This window comes from Schistocerca gregaria, chromosome 4, assembly GCF_023897955.1.
Source record: "Schistocerca gregaria isolate iqSchGreg1 chromosome 4, iqSchGreg1.2, whole genome shotgun sequence".
Lineage (NCBI taxonomy): Eukaryota > Metazoa > Arthropoda > Insecta > Orthoptera > Acrididae > Schistocerca > Schistocerca gregaria.
The window spans coordinates 128,174,079-128,196,601 of NC_064923.1; positions in this window are offsets into that span (position 1 = coordinate 128,174,079).

A 22,523-nucleotide genomic window follows, 5' to 3' on the forward strand; every position below is an offset into this window, starting at 1 on the left:
TAATTGTCAAGTGTTTTGTTGTAGTGTTGTTTATGTTATGTAGGTTTCTTTCAAAATGGTATCTTGTACAGAAACTTAAGTCTCAGCAGTTTATATCAATAAATCACAATTTTAAACGTCGACAACGGACAATTGACGGTAAATAGTTAACTTTGAAACAATTAAAACTCATTCGTTTATGTAAGATTTTTTAAGAACGAAGGATTAAGCATCAGTGAGACTTTTTGGTTTTTAACTATCTTTGTTATATATAGTTTGGTCACAGAAATTATACTCCGTTAAAATTGTTCTACGTTCTTTCGCTTCGTTACTTTTCTGGCAGTACTGCCACAGTAGAGAATTACTCACTTAGGAGCAAGTTGCGGCGAATCGAATCGGAATTCTTAACACCAAACTTGCCGCAGAGCGTTGCCAACCAGAATATTGTCTTCGAGAAGTCTAATAAATTGTACTTTGGTTCCAATTTCACAGTTTAAAATATTTCTTCGTTCACTTAATGCGATTTTAGAATCTAGGTACTTATTTGTGGATTCTCATTATCAGTGAGGTGATAGAGAACTTACTACTGATGACATGTGCCGACTGCTAAGCTGAAGACAGAAATATAAAATCACCAAAAACCTAACACACTGCCCTGCCTAACAAGGTGTAGGAAACCTGTTGCCACTGAAAACAACTTCCAGTTGTCTCGAAATGGATAAATACAGATCATACATAATTCCCTATGGAATCTTATACCATTCTTCCCGATGAACAGTAGCAAGTGCAGGTAACGATAATGGAGGTGGAGAGCGATTTCGTACTCTTATCCACAAAATATACTAGATCGTGCTCACTCACAAAACCAATCCCTGACGTTGCGAGCTGTGCGAATGTGGGCCCTCTAGTCTTTTAGCATCACTACTGGCGAACAAAAATTGTAACATATGATGGAACTGATCAGCCAAACTTATCACATAATACTTGGCTATAATGTGACCTTACGGAGTACCCATGGGGCCCACGGAATGCCGAGCCCATGCAATGTTTCAATGTTGGGAAGTAAACTCAGCCAGAAGTTGGAAACAGTGTGCATCAAGGCTCACCCAATGAAATGACTTTCTTCCATAGTCCAGGTTTTAGGTAGCGGCACCACGTTTTCCTGTTACAGGGATATGCATCACTGATGTTAGATTTTCGAAATCTAGCTCTTCGTGCAATTTCCTGCCTCTGGGTCACCCTTGACAGGGTTTTTGTGCTTATAGCCTTCGCGAGTGCGACTTTCAGTTGTGCAGTGAATTTTGCAGCTGTCGTCATCTTATTTTTCGCCACAATTCTCTTAAGTGACTTCTGTCACGATCACTCTACACACAGTTTTATCCGCGTTATGATTTAGAGGATGATGCTTTTCCCCGTTCCCTGTATGCGGTCGTTCCCTGTACGCGGTACAAATCTTGCACGCGGTGCCTCTTGAAACACCAAACTCTCCGGCTACCTTGGTTTTAAAAGAATTCACCATACGAGCACCAACAATTTATCTACATTCAAATTTACTTGGCGGCAACATAACGCACTCACAACTACACAGGACACTGTCCTGATCACGGCTGACACTTGCAACATATTAAGGAAATTGCACAGATGTTATTCGTGGATAAACACAACAGGGACAATGCAGCCTTGGCTAGCATATGCTTCCATATTTGTGTCCAGTACCTGTAATTATAATTGCAATAATTATTAAACGGCTGTGAATGGGAGATGCAGCGAGGCAAACGTACGAAGATGGATCAAATACGTTCTTTGCTATAATTCAAAATAAGAAAATTCTGAAATGATGGTCGAAAGGAAATTGCGAAGATAACACAAGTAAAATATCCACAAGTTAATGGATATGTATCGCTAAAGACCGTAATGAAGGAAAAAGTATAGACGAGCAGCGTATTTCAAACTTGCTGACGATGTTCATCTTCAAATTCAGCGTATTTTTTTCTAAATACTTTAGCTTATACGGAACCTTAGCTGAAATATCTTAATTTCAGCCCCCACCCCCAGGAAGTTTTATTCCTTCCCCCCCCCTCCCCCACACACACACATAGCTACCAGTTAGTAAATAAACCAGGCTTGTAATCAATGTGTTAGTGGAACACCTGCTGATGAATCCATGAATAGGAATAATATGGCATTGGAGAAAACGATAGAGCAGAAAATATACATGTAAGTGACCTTTGAGGGCTCCAAATGGCTTAATGCAATTACGAAGCCATACAGATCGGCGGAAAGGATTTTAAAATTCACTCAAAATTATTTATTTTTCTTGACCTGTACATCGTTAGGTCTTTGTTCCACTAATAAGTACATTCGTACACATGCTGTACAGGGTGTCTCATTTATTTGAACCACCCTAAATAACTGTTTGTCCGCAGGCAAAATTACAAAATGTTTCAAGCAAATGTTCTTTAGCCGTCAAGGGGACATCAATTAGCATGATTACCTTCCTTGTAGCTTTGTTTTTTACAAAGATATGAACAGCGGTATGACTTTTTTTAAATGGAATCATGTATTTTTATTCGGTAATTCATTTCCTCTCTTAGTATCACAGTGTACCATTCACTAAAACACAACGTCATTAGTTACATACCACAACACTGACTTTGAGCCCAATATCACTAACTCATCCACTTGCTGGAGTTACCAGAAAACAAATGAAAACTAAGTAAAACAAGTAATTCACTTTGACTCTCCTGTACCATTTCCCAGGAGTAGAAAATTCAAACTTGCAAAAAGTGGTGACCCTGGACACCGATACGCTGGTGCACTCGTTGGATGAAAGAATTATTTACTGCTTCAGTGTTGCTTGCTGAAGAGAATTTAAAGCAAGCACGATACGTTCCTGAATGTCCTCTGGAGTTGTTGGAATATCGCGAAAGACAACGCATCGCCAAAGAATAAATTCAAAAGGATTTAAATCAGGAGACCTAGCAGGCCATGCAACGGTTAATCCTCGACCAATCCATCTGGCTGGATACCTTCGGTTTAGAACACGACATGCACACAAGGCATTATGTGCTGGGTATCCATCGTGTTGATACCAAATAACCATTCTGGTTCTTAGCTGCACTTTATTCAGAAGAGGAGGAAGAATTCGTCTCAGGAAGTTGGCATACGCTGTGCTCTTTAGACTACCATTGATGAAATAAGGGTCAATAATTGTAGTACCAAGCATCCCACACCTGATGTTAACTCCCTATCGACGCTGATGTTCCACCTGTCTAAGACATCATGGGTTGTCCCTGGACCAATAATGCATGTTCGTTGTATTTACCTTATTTGAGACGAAACATTCGTCGGTAAATAGAACACTGGCGAGGTTTGCTGCTGTGCCCACTGACAGAACTGTACACATTCTGGAAATCATTCCCATGTAATTCTTGATGTAGGTGTACATGGTAAGGATGGAACCAGTGATGTGTAAGAATACGATGTAGACTGGTTTTAGGAACGCCAATCTCATGTTCAAGCTGTCGTGTGCTCACATGTGGATTCATAGCAATGAAAGCGAGAACAGTAACTTCGGCAGCTTCGTCAGTGGAAGTGCTACGACGACTGCGTTGTCTTCGGTTGAAACTTCCCGTTTCCTGAAACGTCGCAACAAGACGAGAAAACATCCATCGGGAAACTGGGTTCTTGTCAGGATATCGCTCTCTGTACAGTTCCGCTTACCTTCAACAACAACAATAAAAGAAACGTTATGTCGATGCGGTTTGGAGGAAGGACAGCTTTTACTGTATGCCTACTCTACACAACACTATTTAAAAGGACTAAACTACCGTACTAAATGTACCCGTACCTACGAAAACAGTATTGTAGTTACCGTTTTGCGAACTTGCATTTCCCATAGACGAGTAGCAATCGTTGGTGAACATTCTACTCACACAGCTCTTCAACTGACGATGGTTAACGGAATGACGGGTGTGCATTGTACTTATGTTTACATTTGTCCTCTGTCAACGTCAGCACGTGGATGTGTTCCATTACCCCGAGTACCTGCACTAAGCGCTGGGAGCGTCAACGTCACAGTTGTGTTATGTAATTAATAACGTTGTGTTTCGATACATTTTTGAATAGCTCTTTAGGAGAGGAAATGAATTACCGAATAAAAAAATACGGCGTGCCTTTTAAAAAAGTCATACCGCTGTTCATAACTTTGTAAAAAACAAAGCTACAACGAAGAAAATCATGCTGATTGATGTCCCCCTGTCGGCTAAAGAAGATTTGCTTGAAACATTTTGTAAATTGCATCTGGACAAACAGTTATTTAAGGTGGTCAAGATAAATGGGACACCCTAAAGCACCCTAAAAGCACCCTTCACCAAATGTAAGACCGAAACCAAATGGTTGGTTTGTTTCGAAACTGCAACTGGAAACAAATTGGAGTTTTTGTGTATGCGCGAGAATCACCTCTCAAGCCAGCTTGATAAGGAACTTAATTCAGAAGTCAGACTTGGCTCAAGTGTGTGTGTGTGTGTGTGTGTGTGTGTGTGTGTGTGTGTGTTAGGGCGGGGGAGGGGGGGGGAGAGAGAGAGGGAGAGAGAGAATACAGAAATGAAACTTTATGCGTTGCCATATTCATTTGGGTTGTTTATGGTTATGGCGTAGAGACAGACAAAGACTACGAATAGTAAAACTGATTAAGACAACGTTGTGTGGCCTATCTGTCTAAAGATAAGAAGATTCCAGCAGGACAGGAAAGAATGGAGGACGGAATGGAAATAGCTGAATGTCTCTTCCCCCGTGGAATTGGCTGAAGAGGCGGGTGAAACTCCCATGCAGAAAACAGGGAACAAGGGTATTCGAGCAGCAGCCAGAATTAGATGTCATCATCTTCATCTTCATCATCGGCATCGTCATCATGGTCATCATGCACCTTATATCTGTTGCTGGAGAAAGGCCTCCTCTAGACTTTTATGTGAATTGCGGTATTTGGTTTAGTCGACCTTCCTTTTGTTCCTAGGCTCGGTCATTTCTTGTCTCCAAAATCCAGCAAAGAATTTCCTTGGTCTGTCTACAATCCACTCTTCAGAATAAATGTTGCGATCATCACTACTTTATTTTCGTTACAGCCGTACTTACGTTTTCCACTCCAGTCTCCTATCTAATCCATTTGTTCGTTTCACTATGTCTTCCAAAATTTATTTTCCCTATGGTAAAATCTTCTTAGTTGTTAGAACATACCATATTCCTCTTGAGACTTATTCAGTAATGGACGTTCCGATCCCTCTAATGGGAAACTCTTCCTCTTCATAATTCCACCGCTGTCCCTGGATGGCTGCACGCTGTCTAAAAGAGCGGATTGCGTTCACTTAGAAAGGCTATTTTCCCGTACATTTGTCGGAGAAATCTTTCGACTGCTATTGGAGCACTGTCATCATTCAGTAAATACTGAACGCGGATTCTGACGTAGTCAAGGGGGGGGGGGGGGCGAAATATTATTGTTCTGGTGCCACAACAGTTGATTCCTGAAATATTTATTAGTGGACCACAGTATTGTTGTAAGTGGGAGTGAGGTCACTTTATTCGGTTTATCGGATTTTTTACCGTGATTTTTCACAAGGACATGGTGAACAGCTTGACAGTATATGCACAACTTGCTTGAAATTTCTCGGCCGGGTCGGAGATTTTCTCTGCCGAGGGACTGGGTTTTGTGTTACCCTTACCTTAGTATCGTTGTAACTTACAGGAAAATCATCTCCATTACGCCGTCGTATCTTCTTTCTGTTATTGAGCTGGATGAATGGGCACCACCAAATAGCCAATATATTAAAAAAAAAAAGAACTTGTCTTTGAAATTATTCATTGTGAGTTACAATTTCATTAGGCAGCATTGTAGTTATTTGCTAGCTAACGACTTTGCCGCAGTGGTAACCCCAGTTCCCGTCAGATCACCGAACTTAAGCTCTGTCGGGCTGGGCTAGCACTTGGGTGGGTGACCATCCGGTCTGCGAGCGCTGTTGACAAGTGGGGTGCATTCAGCCCTTGTGAGGCAAACTGAGAAGTAGCGGCTCCGGTCTCGTAAACTGATATATGGCCGGGAGAGCGGTGTGATGTCCACGCGCCCCATCCATATATGCATCCAGTGACGCCTTTGGGCTGCGGATGACACGTCTAACAATACCACCACTTGAGAAGTAGGTTAGAAATCAGAATGATAATGTTGCTCACGCAGCATATGTTCGTTTTATCGGGCAACAATAAAGTTATTGAATGTGGATGGTATCGTCAGAATGGAAATAACGAAGTCACTGCAAAAAAGTTATTAATTTTGACACTTATCTTTAATGGATTCCCACGTGGATTTCGTCGAAGTTGTTATGGCTCATCTTGTTGATTCTAGGGTGATTCCACTTTGACTGCTGGAAGGTCCAGATCTGTATTTCAGCAATATTTGAAGACCTAACAAATGCGTTTTTCAGGAAAATGATCAAACAATCTCAGATCAGAACAATGGTAAGGTAGAAATAATTTTTGACTTGGTGTTCACGACCCTCATTTTTATTAAACTTCTTGTAAATTCACATATACTTCTTCTTAATTGTCACATCATCAAGAACACAGTTTGGTATCAATCTTCATATATCTAATTTCCACTTTAACCAAACACAAGAATTGACTGTTCTTTTACAAAGCGAAAAGACAACTTAACTTCTGCAAAGTGAAACTAAGACTGCTCTGTGAGCATTCGCGCCAAAACGGTTACAAGTAAGTCAAAGATTGTGTCAGTCTCACAGAAATGAATACACACAAGAACCATATCACTGTAATATATCGATACTTTAGAGTACCTATACATTACTAAAACCAAATGTGAATATTGTCACAAAAATATGTCTGTTACTTTGCAGAGAAGTAGTACGATACTACTGGTATCGAGAACTGGGGCTGAAGTGCCGTTATGGTCACGTAAATAAAGAACCATTTCACACGGCAGCCGGTCGGTACCGTTGGGCCTTCATGGACTGTTCGGGTGGAGTTTCGTTTTTTTTAGTACTTGTTTAATCTAGTGTTAACACGTGTTTGCGACAAGCGGTCACGGAGGGCGAAGTGCAATAATATCGTGGTGGGGTAGCATGTTCCTTGCTGGCCGTAGTAAGGTATTTGACTCCCGGTAGTGGATATCCACGAAGACAGAAAGGCCTGTAGTCGTCATCTCTATCGAAATTGTAGTCATTCTTAGGTATTCCGACTGATTCACGTTCTTTCCTACTACAAATATTATACTCGTGTACAAAAGTTAATAACAATAATAACTCTCGCATGATGTGTCACTGGCCAGAGACACAGCTCGATGTAACTTGGACCAAGCATAGAAAGAGCTGCTAGAGTATAGTACTGTGCAGTACAGTGCAGAAGGTAAAGACAGGAACACGGAATGAAACAAACTTTTATTCACCACGACATTACAAACGGCAGGACATGGGTCTTAATATGATGTGTGTCCACTAAGGAAGACAAGGCATACCCTGCAACACGCTCCCATGCTGGCCACACGGTTGGTACAGAGTTCTTGTGGTACGGCGTTCTGTTCCTCCAGCAGCGCTGATGGTTGTAGGTTCATCTGGACGTGATCCAATATGCCTCCCTAAAGCATCACACACGTGACAGATGGGGCTTAAGTCGAGGGAATAGCAGGCCAGTCCCAGCACTGAATATCCTCTCATTCCAAGAGCTCTTCCATCTCCGCTGTTCATTGTCATCCATACAAGTCAGGGCCGAATTCACCCCTGAAAAGACGCAGCTGGGGAAGGACTACAGTGACACATTAACGTTGACAGTGAGTGTACCATGTGCAAAGACCTGGAGGTCAGTACGCCCATGCAATATTATGCTTCCCTACATCGTAACAAATTGACCACGAAAACGATCATGTTGACGATGTTTCTTGTACTCTCATATGGCGAAACGTGGAAACACACACGCGTGAACATAGTCAAACAAGATTGTTTTAATGGTCGAGTGCTATGATATTGGGAGGATTTATGTTGCGTAGGCGTACACATCTCCAAATCATTGAATCACACTCACCAAAGTAGAAATAGACGTGCAAAAAGTAGGGATAACACTGGAAGACAATCGAATGCCTTCTGGTCAAGAATAAAGTACACAAGGACATTGTTTCAAAGAAAATCCAAAACTAAATACCGGGTAAGCGTCGATTAATGCGAGGAAGAAACAGTATAGGAAATGAATGCCAGGATATTGTGTTAAAGTTAAGGCCCAGGCACAAGGCGAATGGAAAGTCTAGCTGAAATAATGTCATCCGGAGAAGGCCAATGCGTAACGAATAACATTATTAATTCAGTTCCTTGCATCACAGGGAAGGTGGACAAAGATTTTTGTGGCTGAATACCTCGTGCTTTGTGTGGAACACAGCAGCAGGGTACATCTCCTGTAGCTGCGGCATAACACTCTCTGTTTAGCTTTGCGGTTTTAGATGTCGATTTTATCAATTTATCCGCGACTAGACGCTGACTTGAGAAATTTTATCACTGCTGGTGTCTCATTTACACCTGTCTCAGAATAAATGGGAAAAGGCTGACACAATTTGTCTTCTTGGGGAAAGGCTGACCTAACTCGTCTTCCAGTACTTGTAGAATAGAGCAGAGCGAAAGAGAGGCACGCTCGTGTCTTTGTACCATGTTCGTTCAATGAATCGGTGAGTGTTACAATACTCTGATGTGGACTACATTACTTCATTAATTCAATTAATCATTTTATATTTTATTAAAAGGAAAAATTGAGAGCGTTAACGTAACATAGCTACGAAGTTTACGAGAACACTAAGGATGGGTGATGGAAAGCATAAACAATTTCTCTTTCTAATATTATATTAATATTAGTTGCACTGTTGTTATCAAACTGTGATTTAATGTTCATGCCAAACTTCACAAAAGAGTGCATATACTGTGACAGTATTGCTAGTATGTCTGTAGTCGAATCTAATCTGTTAGCAGCACCTTTGACTGCTTTCAAGCAACCCTGAGGCGTTGCCATGGAGATAAATGCAAAATCGCTTTACGTGGCTGGTTGAGGTAGGTACATCAAGCAGCCACGCCCAACCAATTACATCTGTCAGGTATCTTCATATGCTGACTCGATTATAGCTGTTCAAACACAAGGACTTCTGTAGCAGGCACCATAGTTTATTGTTATTATTGCTATTGTGCAACAAATAATTTTTGCGTTAATGACGATTTACACCAGAATAGAATGCCACAAGACGTTATTGAATGAAAATAGGAAGAGCAAATCAACTTTTAGCCATTTTAATCTCCAAAATGTAGATTTATTCATGAAGTAAAGGTTGCAGTGCACCGACATTTAAAGAAAGACGATTTGTAACATGTCACTTCCAGTCCAGCTCCTTATCTATATAAACATCTAAGCGGGCCCCTACACGTACGGTAATACTGTCACATCGTCAATATATTGACTTGTGAAGGTACATATTGACGTTTTGTCAATACCAGAAATATTGACGAGATGTATTGATGTTCCTCAAAATATTTTCAGTATTGTCAATACAGGCTGATCATGTGAGGTCAAGTATCGACGTTTGCCAATATTCTCAATTCAGATGTTGGCAGAGCTTCATGAACCACCCACACAGTGTTATCGTACATTGTTAATATTTTCAGATCGCATGTCTTCACATCACACATGATTCAATTTTCAATAGGCCTATGCAAGTGTAACAATTCTACATGCCATTGTTTTAAAAAGAGCAACGGAGGATTTTTTACGACAGTGCTTACTTTATAGTTTGAGAATATAGCATAGGTTTGTGAATTATACAGCAGTTTGGAAAAATGCTTCCACTTCGAAAAATACGTTACATAGCTGCAGTAAGAGGTCTGCAAAATGCATCCAAGTTACAACAAATCATCACAAAACGCAAAAAATGTTTTACGTTAATTGGCTGAAGATATCCTTGCCAGGCAGAAATAATTACTTCACAGGTTTCCATAGAATTTTGCTAAATGTGTTTGCTGATATTACAGAACTAAACTTCAAGGATTCGGATGACCTCAAAAATGGCTCTGAGTACTATGGGACTTAACATTTGAGGTCATCAGTTCCCTAGAACTTAGAAGTGCTTAAACCTAACTAACCTAATGGCATCACACCCGAGGCAGGATTCGAATCTGCGATCGTAGCGGTCGCCCGGTTCCAGTCTGAAGCGCCTGGAACCGCTCGGCCACCCCGTCGGATGACCTGCCCTGTCGCCAGAAACATCACGGTTATACCTAATCCCTCGTCGGCGGCAACTGAATCTCTCATTAACGTAATTCACTTTTCTATTGTAACTCATATCAAGATTATTAACTTGTCGTATGATGCAGAACTCATCGAAAATAATTCACGAAAACGTTTGGTTCCGTGGTTCTGAGTTTCGTTGTTTCCTCTTGCTTACAGGTTTTACCTAATATAATAGCAGCACACACATTCATTTGGGTGTTAGACATCTTTACTTTGCAAAACCGCTTTGTCAATGTCAATTTTTGTCAATATTGTTGAGGGTGGGAGGTCGCTTCATTACACTGAAAATCTAACAAATAGTATTGTCAATATGTATTGAATATGTGCGGGCAGCTTTAGGATTCTGAATGTCCTGTTTTATCCGTCCATTTACCCTACACTTTATATCTGATTGTTTGGTCAGGATTTGAGCAATGCTGAATTTCATCTATTCTACTATATTTAAATCCACTGATTTAGTTAAAACACAATACACGAAATTCAGTACTGCTCAAAGCATGTACATCTGCGGAGAACCAGTTATTCAATTTCAAAAAAAAATATATTTCTTATTTTTCAAATGTTAAATTGCATTAGGCTTGGTTACAATACTTACCAAGCCTAATGCAGTTTAATATTTGAAACATTATAAATACCTCTTTTTGAAGTTTAATAATTAATTCTCTGCAAAAGGCTATAATATAAAATACAGTAGTTCGCCATTCGGATCTCTGGGTGGGGACTCCTCGGAAGAATGTCGTCATCAGGATAAGCAAAACTGACATTCTACGGATCAGAGCGTGGAATGTCATATCCCTTAACTGGCTGGTAGATTAGCAAATTTAAAAAAGGGAATGGATAGGCTGAAACTAAATATAGTGGGAATTAATGAAGTTCGACGGCAGTAGGAACGGGACTTCAGGTCAGGTGAATACTGGGTTATAAATACTAAGTCAAATAGGGAAAAGGCAGAAGTGGGTTTTATAATGAATAAGAAAATAGGAATGCTGGTAAGCTGCTATGAACAGTATACCGAACGCATTATTATAGCCAAGATAGACACGAAGCCCACGCCTTCCACAGTAATACAAGTTTACTAGCAAACAACCTTCGCAGATGATGAAGAGATTGAGGAAAACTAAGAAGTAAAAGAAATTATTCAGATACTTATAAGAGACAAGAATTTAATTGCGATGGGGGACTGGAATTCGATATTAGAAAAAGGAAAAGAAGGAAAAATAGTAGGTGAATATGAACGGGGGAAAGTAATGGCCGACCGCTGTGACCGAGCGGTTCTAGGCACTTCAGTCCGGAACCGCACTGCTGCTACGGCAACAGGTTCGAATCCTGCCTCTGGCATGGATGTGTGTGATGTCTTTAGGTCAGTTAGGTTTAAGTAGTTTTAAGTCTAGGGGACTGATGACCTCAGATGTTAAGTCCAGTAGTGCTTAGAGTCATTTGAACCATTTTGAAAGGAATGAAATTGGAAGTTGCCTATTAGAATTTTGCGCACAAAATAATTTCATCATCATTACCACCTGGTATAAGAGTCATAAAAGCAGGTGGTATACATGCAAGAGACATGGGGACATCGTAAGTTTTCAAATTGAATGTATAATTGTTAGACAGACATTAAGGAACCAGATTTTAAGTTGCAAGACATTTCCTGGGGCAGATGTGGGCCCCGACCACAATTTATCTGTTATGAAGTGTAGATCGAAACGGAAGAAATTCGGAAAAGTTAGGAAATTAAGGGGGTAGGACCTTGATAAGTTGAAAGAACCAGGTGTTGTTAAGAGCTTCAGGGGGGGGGGGGGGGCATTAGGCAATGGTTGATTAGAACAGGGGAAAGGAGTACAGTAAAGGCGAATGGGTAGCTTTAAGAGATGAAATAGTAAACACAGCAAAGGATCAAATAGGTAAAAAGACAAGGCCTGGTATAGATCCTTGAAACACAAGATATACGGAGTTTAACTGACAAAAGGAGAAAAGTTATAAAAATCAGCTAATGAAGCAAATGAAAGGGAATACAAATGTGTAGAAAATGAGACTGACAGGAAGTGCAAAATGGCTGAGCAGTAATAAATATAAATATAAGGATTTAGAAGAATATTTCACTAGGGAAAAGACAGATACTGCCTACAGGAAAATTAAAGGGGCCTTTGGGAAAAAGAGAAGTAGCTGTACAAATATCAAGAGCTCAGGCGCTAAATTAGTCCCAGGCAAAGAAGGTATACCTGAAAGGTATAAGGAGTATACAGAGTGCCTGTAGCAGGGAGATGAACTTGAAAGCAAAATTGTAAAAAGGAAAGTGGACATAGATGAAGATGAGGTGGGAGATACGGTACTGCGAACAGAATTCGACAGATCTCTGAAAGACATAAGTAGAAACAAGGCCCTGGAGTAGACATCATTCCGTGACAACTACTGGCAGCCTTGGGAGTGCTAGCCATCACAGAACTCTTCCATCTCGTGTGCAAGATGTCTGAGACAGGCGAAATACCTTCAGTCTTCAAGAATAATGTAGTAATTCCAATACCAAAGGAAGCAGTTACCGAACTATCTGTTTCATAAATCATGGTTGCAAAATACTAACACGAATTCTTTACAGAAGGATGGAAAAACTGGTAGACGCAGACCTTGGGAAGTTTCAGTTTGGATTCCGGAGAAATGTAGAAACACGCGATACAATACTGACCCTATGACTTATCTTAAAAGATAACTTAAAGAAAGGGAAACCTACGCTTATAGTGTATGTAGACTAAGAGAAAGCTTTTGACATTGTTGACTGGAATACTCTCTTTGAAATTCTGAAGGTAGTAGGAGTAAAATACAGGGAGCGAAAGGCTGCACAGGAACCAGACAGCAGTTGTAAGAGTCGAGTGGCATGAAAGGGAGGCTCTGGCTGAAAAGCAAATGAGAGACGGTTGTATCCTATTCCAGATATTACTCAATATGTACACTGAACAAGCTGTAAAGGAAACCAAATAAAAATATGGGGTAGGAGTTAAAGTTCAGGGTGGAGGAATAAGAAGTTTCAGGTTCTCCGATGACATTATAATTCTGTCAGAGATAACAAAGAACATGGAAGAACATTGGACGAAGTGGACAGCATCTTAAAAGGAGGATATGAGATGAACATCAACAAAAGTAAGCGGGGGTAATGGTACATAGCCGAATTAAATCAGGTAATGCTAAGAAAATCAGATTAGAAAACGAGAACTTAAAGTTATGGATGAGTTCTGCTTTTTTGGCACTAAAGTAACTGATGATGGACGAAGTAGAGACGGTATAAAATGCGTGGCCGAGCGGTTCTAGGCGCTTTACTCTGGAACCGCGCTACCGCTATAGTCGCAGGTTGGAATCCTGCCTCGCGCATGGATATGTGTAATGTTCTAGGGTTAGTTAGGTTTAAGTAGTTCTAAGTTCTAGGGGACTTATGACCTAAGATGTTAAGTCCTATAGTGCTCAGAGCCATTTTTTGAACCAGTATAAAATGCAGACTGGCAATGCCAAGAAAAGTATTTCTGAATAAACGAAATTTGTTAATATCTAATTTAGATTTAAGTGTTAGGAATTCTTTTATGAAGGTATTTGTTTGTAGTGTAGCCGTGGATGAAAGTGAAACATAGATGATAAACAGTTTAGATGGAACGAGAATAGAAACTTTCGAAGTGTGGTGCTATAGAATAATGCTGAAGATTAGGTGGGTCGATCACGTAACTAGTGAAGAAGTACTGAATGGAAATGGGATGCAAGAAATTTGTGGCACAGCTTGACCGAAAGTAGGGATCGGTTGATAGTACACATTCTGAAACATGAAGGGATCACCGATTTAATACTGGAGAAAAGTTTGGGAGGTAAAACTCGTAGAGGAAGACGAAGAGATGAATACAGTAAGCAGATTGAAAAGATGTAGGTTTCTGCAGTTATTCGGAGATGAAGAGGATCGCACAGTATAGAATAGCATCGAGAACTGCAACAAAGTCTTCGTAATGAAGACCACAACAACGACATAGTACTTATATTGTACGATATTTGCTTTCCGCAAAGCCTTGGCAGACATCCTTAACTTCAAAATGGCACCTGTGTCTTTTGTGAAAGACGCCTACTGCAGTTTGCATGAGCAAACATCACTACACAAAATTTCTGCTTAGTGATTCGCTATAAGTTGAAAGTTAGAACAACTTAACTGAAATGATAACGGAAATATGGCGTTTCTGTGAGGAACTAAGTAAAGGATTTTATATAACAACAACATTTACGTCCTATAAAGCATGAAAATACTCATTAATCATTCATTTTAATGAATAAGATGATTCCGTGGAATGCAGAGCCATCATAAGTAATACAGAATAAAAATAGCAATTTTACACAAGCTGCTTATACCTTCTAACTGAGATGAGTTTATGAAACACCATAGTGTCTTTTATTAGCAGGGAAGTTGCTGGAAAGTTCAAAATGAACGTAAATGCCTCAACTTTCGCTAACTATAGGAGCAGTCACGCCTCTCCTCGTCAGGGCCCACACACAGTGGCCGGAAGGGCTCAGAGAGTCCGCACAGCGGCTGTCTGCCAGCCTAACGGGTCCTGCTAACGGACGGGGAACTTATGTCTCTCTAGTCCAATGCAGTCGCACTCTGCTTAATATAATGGTTGGCTAAACTGCCTCTACACATTGATAGAACTCACAGCAGACAGCCCACACATACGTCAGCAGATGAGCGGCACTCACACTTGCAGACAGTACTAAGAGTGATAATATTAATTACCTATACTAACCATAATTCCGAATAATGAATATAATCCTGGTGTTCCCTGAGTGTCGGAAGTTCTCTAAGGAATGTTTAGAGTATAAAACTGTTGTGTCAAGCCATATGGCGGATAACATGGAGCCGTTACAATACAATCGGCAAAGAAAATTATTTCTGTTTCTTGGATATATGATGGAAGATCATTTACATATTGTAACAACAAATTTGGAGCAAATATAGGTCCGAGTCGTACACCTGTAGGATTATTCCCCATTCTGAAGACGACGTTTCATTGTGTACACTCCCGAGTTTCTTAAAGCAATAGTCTGCATCATTTTAGTCAGACAGCATAAAAATTATTTACCAGCAATTCCTCTAATTCGATAGTATTTAACGTTCTCTAAGAAATGTGCACTGTCAAACTATACCTTCTCTCATTCAAGTTAGGTCACAAAGCTCTTTTACTCCACATTAGATTCACTACCTATTCATTAGTTGGACGACATACCTTTCTAATTTTCAGCATTCACCTGTAAAAACACTTCTCAAAAGCTGCTAATCTCCATTTGCTTGTACTTTGCGTCATCCACCTTTCGCATCCATACACGACCACACTATGAAGCAATATTTTACGAAAATTCGTTCTAATACACATACAATACCCTTTTTCAGAAACGCTCTTGTTGCTATTGGCTCTTTACACTCGTTGGTCAGTTATTTTGATGGCCAATTAACAAATCTCATCTACTATTGTCATCTGCTGATGTAATTTCTTATCTAATTCTTGATTCAAGTTGACTATACTGCACTGCCCTGTTTTACTTTTGTTGCTGCTGAGAAGAATGTGGACCCTCTATGTGCTCTGTGGATCTACTGTACACTCTTAGTCGCAAGACCTTCCTCCTGCCAGTGTCAGTAAAAGCATCGAGAACGCACCGTGAGTTTTCCCGCTTGTGAGATGGGCCACTGCGATCCCAACTAGCTGTTTCGCGGGATGCCTATATCCGAGCTCCAGGAGGAGTCTGTGGACACGCCCTCAACGCACACTGGCTAACAAAATAGTGCGACCCCCTTAACAAATGTAAGTAATACTGACTAACTCGTTCTAGGACCAGAAAGGTTGAGACAAGTGGAAAGGGGTTGTTGTCTAGTCAATGGGCCTCCAAATCTCTGCGGCTGATGGCGCCCAGTAGGGAAATATCCGACCAGTCGGAAATGGAGACCAGTGGTCACTCGGCATCTATGTTCGAGATGTTCTGCTGGAGGGTATTGAGAGTATTGGAGGCAAATGGTTGTAGACGGTGAACCATGTCGGGACAAATGACGTCTGCACTCTGTGCTAGTGGTGGAAGCTGTTTTGGAGTATTTTGGTATCGTTCTCAGAACAAATGGCGCTTCTCTGGTTTGGAACTGAGAGGACGTCTTCAACTACAGACTAACACAAATGTGTGATATTCTTAAGTGCGGGTCGCTCGAGCACAGTATCAGGTGCTCCCCTACCTCGTTAATAGTTCGCCGGCCGTTGTGGCCGAGCGGTTCTAGGCGCTTCAGTCTGGAACGGCGCGACCGCTACGGTCGCAGGTTCGAATCCTGCCTCGGGCACGGATGTGTGTGATGTCCTTAAGTTAGTGAGGTTTAAGTAGTTCTCCGTCCTAGGGGACTGATGACCTCAGATGTTAAGTTCCATAGTGCTCAGAGCCATTTGAACCATCAGCTCTTACCAACCGAAATCGGGCCTCATCCGACCAGGGCACGGTTTCCAGTCGCCTAGGGTCCAACCGGTATGATCACGAATCCAGGAGGGGCGCTGCAGGCTATGCAGTGCTGTTAGCAAACGCACTCGCGTCGGTCGTTCGCGGACATAGTCTAATAACACCAGATTTCATAGCAATCTCCTAAGGGGTACGTTCGTCTTGGGTCCCACATTGCTTAATGCGGTTATTTCACGAGTGTTGCTTGTCTAGTAACACTGATCACTCTGCGCAAATACAGCGGCTTTCGGTCGTTAAATATAGGCCGTCGGTTATTGCATTGCCCATAGTGAGAGGTGATGCCTGAAATTTGGTATTCACGATATACTCTTGACACTGTGGATCTCGGAATATTGAATTTCCTAACGATTCTCGAACTAGAGTGTCCCACACGTCTGGATCCAACTACTAGTCTGCGTTCAGAGTCTGTTAGTTCCCGGTGTGTGTCCATAATCACTTCTGGAATTTTTTGACATGCACCACATGAGTACAAATGACAGCTCCGCCAATGCACTGTCCTTTTATACCGCGTGTATGTGATACTACCTCTATCTATACGTGAACATATCGCTGTCCCATAAGTTTTGCCGCCTCAGTCGGTGGCCTGCATACTTCACTTCGGGTACTCCAAGTGAGGATTTACTTAATTTCCGGCTGCGGTGGCCAAGCGGTTCTAGACGCTGCAGTCCGGAACCGCGCTGCTGCGACGGTCGCAGGCTCGAATCCTGCCACGGGCATGGATGTGGGTGATGTCCTTAGGTTTAAGTAGTTCTAAGTATAGGGGACTGATGACCTAAGATGTTGAGTCCCATTTGAGCCTTGTACGTAATTTTGTGGTAATATCTCTCTCCAAGAATTTTTTCAGTACTTCTTCCAGTCTCTCTAAATGTTCACACAAGATTCATTTAATAACCAGGACATCATCTACATACACTAATATCTTATGTAATAGGTGTGGATCAAGAGAATGGTCTAGTGCTCTCCAGAAGTTGCTTATGGCCGCATAAACTGATAGGGCTGTACAGTATATTTGTGAGAGCTTCATTCGAACAAGAAATTGTAAAGGGCCGTAAAATGGTGTGAAGGAGGACCTGCCGACATCCAATAGTAAGTATCATGGAATTTATAAATTGGGCTACCTCTACTGTGGCTTCTATTTATTCGATCGGCCTTCCTATATATATATATATATATATATATATATATATATATATATATATATATATATATATATTGATTAAGGTTACGTTAGCCTGAATTAAGTGTGCTTCTCCGTTAGGTTTTTTCATCAACGAACAAGGAATTCCATACGTTTAAGAAGTCGCTAGTTAGAACTTCATCTCGAATTCTATTATCAACTTAATTAATCTCTACTATCTGGCTATTCTGAAAATTACTGTGTTCCGAAGGCTCCACCTTACTCTAATTTGCGAAAATCATTACTTGGTTTTCTGATGGTGCTAGGAAGGGATTCTGAACTATCAGGTTAATATTACAGAGAACTAACATTTTTTCATATAGTCACGGCTGGTATGCTTCTAGCCAGCGAAGTCCCAACATCATCAGAACATTTAAATACGGAATGGTAAAAAATGTATCATCGCACTTCAAATTTTCTATTGAAAATGTTAATAAAACTTCCTCATTTCTGGGTTTCTTCTCTTCATCTCTTCATTCCACCAAAGTGTGCCACTTGTACAGAGTATGACGTATATTTGCCTTGCCTTCCTACCTGCTCAAAAAATTCTTTATTTAATACACATATAACTATCTGAATCCAGCACCATATTCAAAACTTGTCCCTCCACGTATCCTAAAATTTTAGGTTTGATAGGCTCACTTTCTGCACCACTTCCCTTTCTCTACTTTCTCTAATAAATCTTCCAGTAAACTCTGCTCTTGTCCTAAAATCTGTAGTCCTTATCTTTTGGGGCTACAACGATGAAGATCACACAGGAAACTGGTGTCAGATCCTGTGCGATCTTCATCATTTTCCACTTGTTAAGTCATTACACTTCCCACAGTCAAAGTCGGAAATTACGTACTAATTTCAGAAAGAGTCGAACATCAACCTTATTAAATCCGAAACTGTTTCGCAGAGGAAGGTCGTACTACAGTTCTTTCTTTCAATCGTCGTACAAATGTTAACATGACAGATATGGAAGGAACCGTGAGATAAAAAATCGAATAACATCGCTCAAAAAAATTAAAGGCGACAGGACCTGACAGGATACCTACATGGAGTACACGGACTCAACTAACTGGAAACATGAGCAAGTTTTTCACGTGTTCAGTAAAGTTCTTATGACAAATGCATATAAATATAGGTCCATGGAATAGACGGCTGTCTGTTGCAGAATTTTCTGCAGACCGAAAAGCTCTTCTGTAGGAATGAGCATGGGTTTCACGAGCAACGATCGTGTGTAACTCAGCTCGTTCAGCACTTCAGCGAGCACCAAAAGACAGTTGACACCGACAGTTTCGCGTTGTCACCAAAAATGTTTCCAACAAAGAGAAATCTTCAGATGAAAAAGGAACTTCATGCGAGCACCGAAGGGGTGTGAATTTGTTGAGAATACACATAAATAACCTAGTGTATAAGGTCGAAAGTTTCACGAAGTTTGTCACTTGCGATGTTAATGTGCAGTTTTTGGTCAGAAGTTCCCTCGATGAAATGGCCACCAGATGTCACGAGAGGGGCAATCGCCAGCATAATAAGAGGTAGGGAGTACTGTGTTGTCATTAGAGAAGCCGTAATAGCAGACTGGATCTCTCAGTAACTTAGAACATGGACAAGTCATTGGATATAGCCTAACAAATTCGTCAGAAACTTTTCGACCTTTCTAAAGCTGCCCAAGTTGGTGATGGGGTTGGGACGTGGAAAGGAGAAGCAACAACCACTACTGAAGCAAAACCAGGCAGATATTGAGTACTGTTGGACAGGGACTCTAGAGAATTGTGGAGGGTGGCTGTAAACAAAATAAATAAATAAATAAAAAATTAAAAAAAAGTATGCAATCGGTGGAAGGAATCACCAGTGCGTTCGAGAGTGTTACCACCAGTCCAACAACAAAAATGACGGTGCGTAAGAAATTAAAAATAATTGGTACAATGATCGAGCAGTCTACCTTATATACATCTACATGGATACTCTGCAAATCACATTTAAATATCTGGCAGAGAGTTCATCGAACAACTTTCACAATTCTCTATTATTCCAATAGCGTATAACGCGCGAAAAGAACCTTTCCGTACGAGCTCTGATTTCCCTTCATTTATCATGGTGATCATTTGTCCATTTATAAGTCGGCGTCAATAAAATATTTTCGCATTCGGAGGAGAAAGTTGGTGATTGGAATTTCGTGAGAAGATTGCTCCACAACGAAAAACGCTTATGTTTGAATGACTTCCAACCCAAGTCCTGCATCATCTCAGTGAACTCTCTCCCGTATTTCGCCATAATAGAAAACGCGCTGACGTTCTTTGAACTTTTTCGATGTATTCCGCCAGTCCTATCTAGTAAGGATCCCACACTGCACATCAGTATTATAAAAGAGGACGGACAAGCGTAGTGTAGGCAGTCTCCTTAGTAGATCTGTTACGTTTTCTAAGTGCCCTGCCAATAAAACGCATTCTTTGGTTAGCCTTCCCCACAACTCTCTGTGCGCATTCCTTCCAATTTAAATTGTTCGTAATTGTAATTCCTAGGTACGTAAATGAATTTACGGCCTTCAGATTTGACTGAGATAAACCACAAAAGGACCATGGACCTTGCCGTTGGTGGGGAGGCTTGTGAGCCTCAGCGATACAGATAGCCGTACCGTAGGTGCAACCACAACGGAGGGGTATCTGTTAAGAGGCCAGACAAACGTGTGGTTCCTGAAGAGGGGCAGAAGCTTTTTCAGTAGTTGCAGGGGCAACAGTCTGGATGATTGACTGATGTGGCCTTGTAACAATAACCAAAACGGCCTTGCTGTGCTGGTACTGCGAACGGCTGAAAGCAAGGGGAAACTACGGCCGTAATCTTTCCCGAGGGCATGCAGCTTTACTGTATGATTAAATGATGATGGCGTCCTCTTGGGTAAAATATTCCGGAGGTAAGATAGTCCCCCATTCGGATCTCCGGACAGGGCCTACTCAAGAGGATGTCGTTATCAGGAGAAAGAAAACTGGCGTTCTACGGATCGGAGCGTGGAATGTCAGATCCCTTAATCGGTAGGTTAGAAAATTTAAAAAGGGAAATAGATAAGTTAAAGTTAGATACAGTGGGAATTAGTGAAATGCGGTGGCAGGAGGAACAAGACTTTTGGTCAGGTGACTACAGGGTTATAAACACAAAATCAGAGGGGGGTAATGCAGGAGTAGGTTTAATAATGAATAGGAAAATAGGAATGCGGGTAAGCTACTACAAACAGCATAGTGAACGCATTATTGTGGCCAAGATAGATACGATGCCCACACCTACTACAGTAGTACAAGTTTATATGCCAACTAGCTCAGCAGATGACGAAGAAATTGAAGAAATGTATGATCAAATAAAAGAAATTATTCAGATAGTGAAGGGTGACGAAAATTTAATAGTCATGGGTGACTGAAATTCGGTAGTAGGAAAAGGGAGAGAAGGAAACGTAGTAGGTGAATATGGACTGGGGCAAAGAAACGAAAGAGGAAGCCGCCTGGTAGAATTTTGCACAGAGCACAACTTAATCATAGCTAACACTTGGTTCAAGAACCATAAAAGAAGGCTGTATACGTGGAAGAAGGCTGGAGATACTGACAGGTTTCAGATAGATTATATAATGATACGACAGAGATTTAGGAACCAGGATTTAAATTGTAAGACATTTCCAGGGGCAGATGTGGACTCTGACCACAATCTATTGGTTATGACCTGTAGATTAAAACTAAAGAAACTACAAACAGGTGGGAATTTAAGGAGATGGGACCTGGATAAACTAAAAGAACCAGAGGCTGTACAGAGTTTCAGGGAGAGCATAAGGGAGCAATTGACAGGAATGGAGGAAAGAAATACAATAGAAGAAGAATGGGTAGCTTTGAGGGATGAAGTAGTGAAGGCAGCAGAGGATCAAGTAGATAAAAAGATGAAGGCTAGTAGAAATCCTTGGGTAACAGAAGAAATATTGAATTTAATTGATGAAAGGAGAAAATATAAAAATGTAGTAAATGAAGCTGGCAAAAAGGAATACAGACGTCCCAAAATGAGATCGACAGGAAGAGCAAAATGGCGAAGCAGAGATGGCTAGAGGACAAATGTAAGGATGTAGAGGCTTATCTCACTAGGGGTAAGATAGATACTGCCCACAGGAAAATTAAAGAGACCTTTGGAGATAAGAGAACCACTTGTATGAACATCAAGAGCTCAGATGGAAACCCAGTTCTAAGCAAAGAAGGGAAAGCCGAAAGGTGGAAGGAGTATATAGAGGGTCTATACAAGGGCGATGTACTTGAGGGCAATGTTACGGAAATGGAACAGGATGTAGATGAAGATGAAATGGGAGATACGATACTGCGTGAAGAGTTTGACAGAGCACTGAAAGACCTGAGTCGAAACAAGGCCCCTGGAGTAGATAACATTCCATTGGAACTACTGACGGCCTTGGGAGAGCCAGTATTGACTAAACTCTACCATCTGGTGAGCAAGAATTATGAGACAGGCGAAATACCCTCAGACTTCAAGAAGAATATAATAATTCCAATCCCAAAGAAAGTAGGTGTTGACAGAT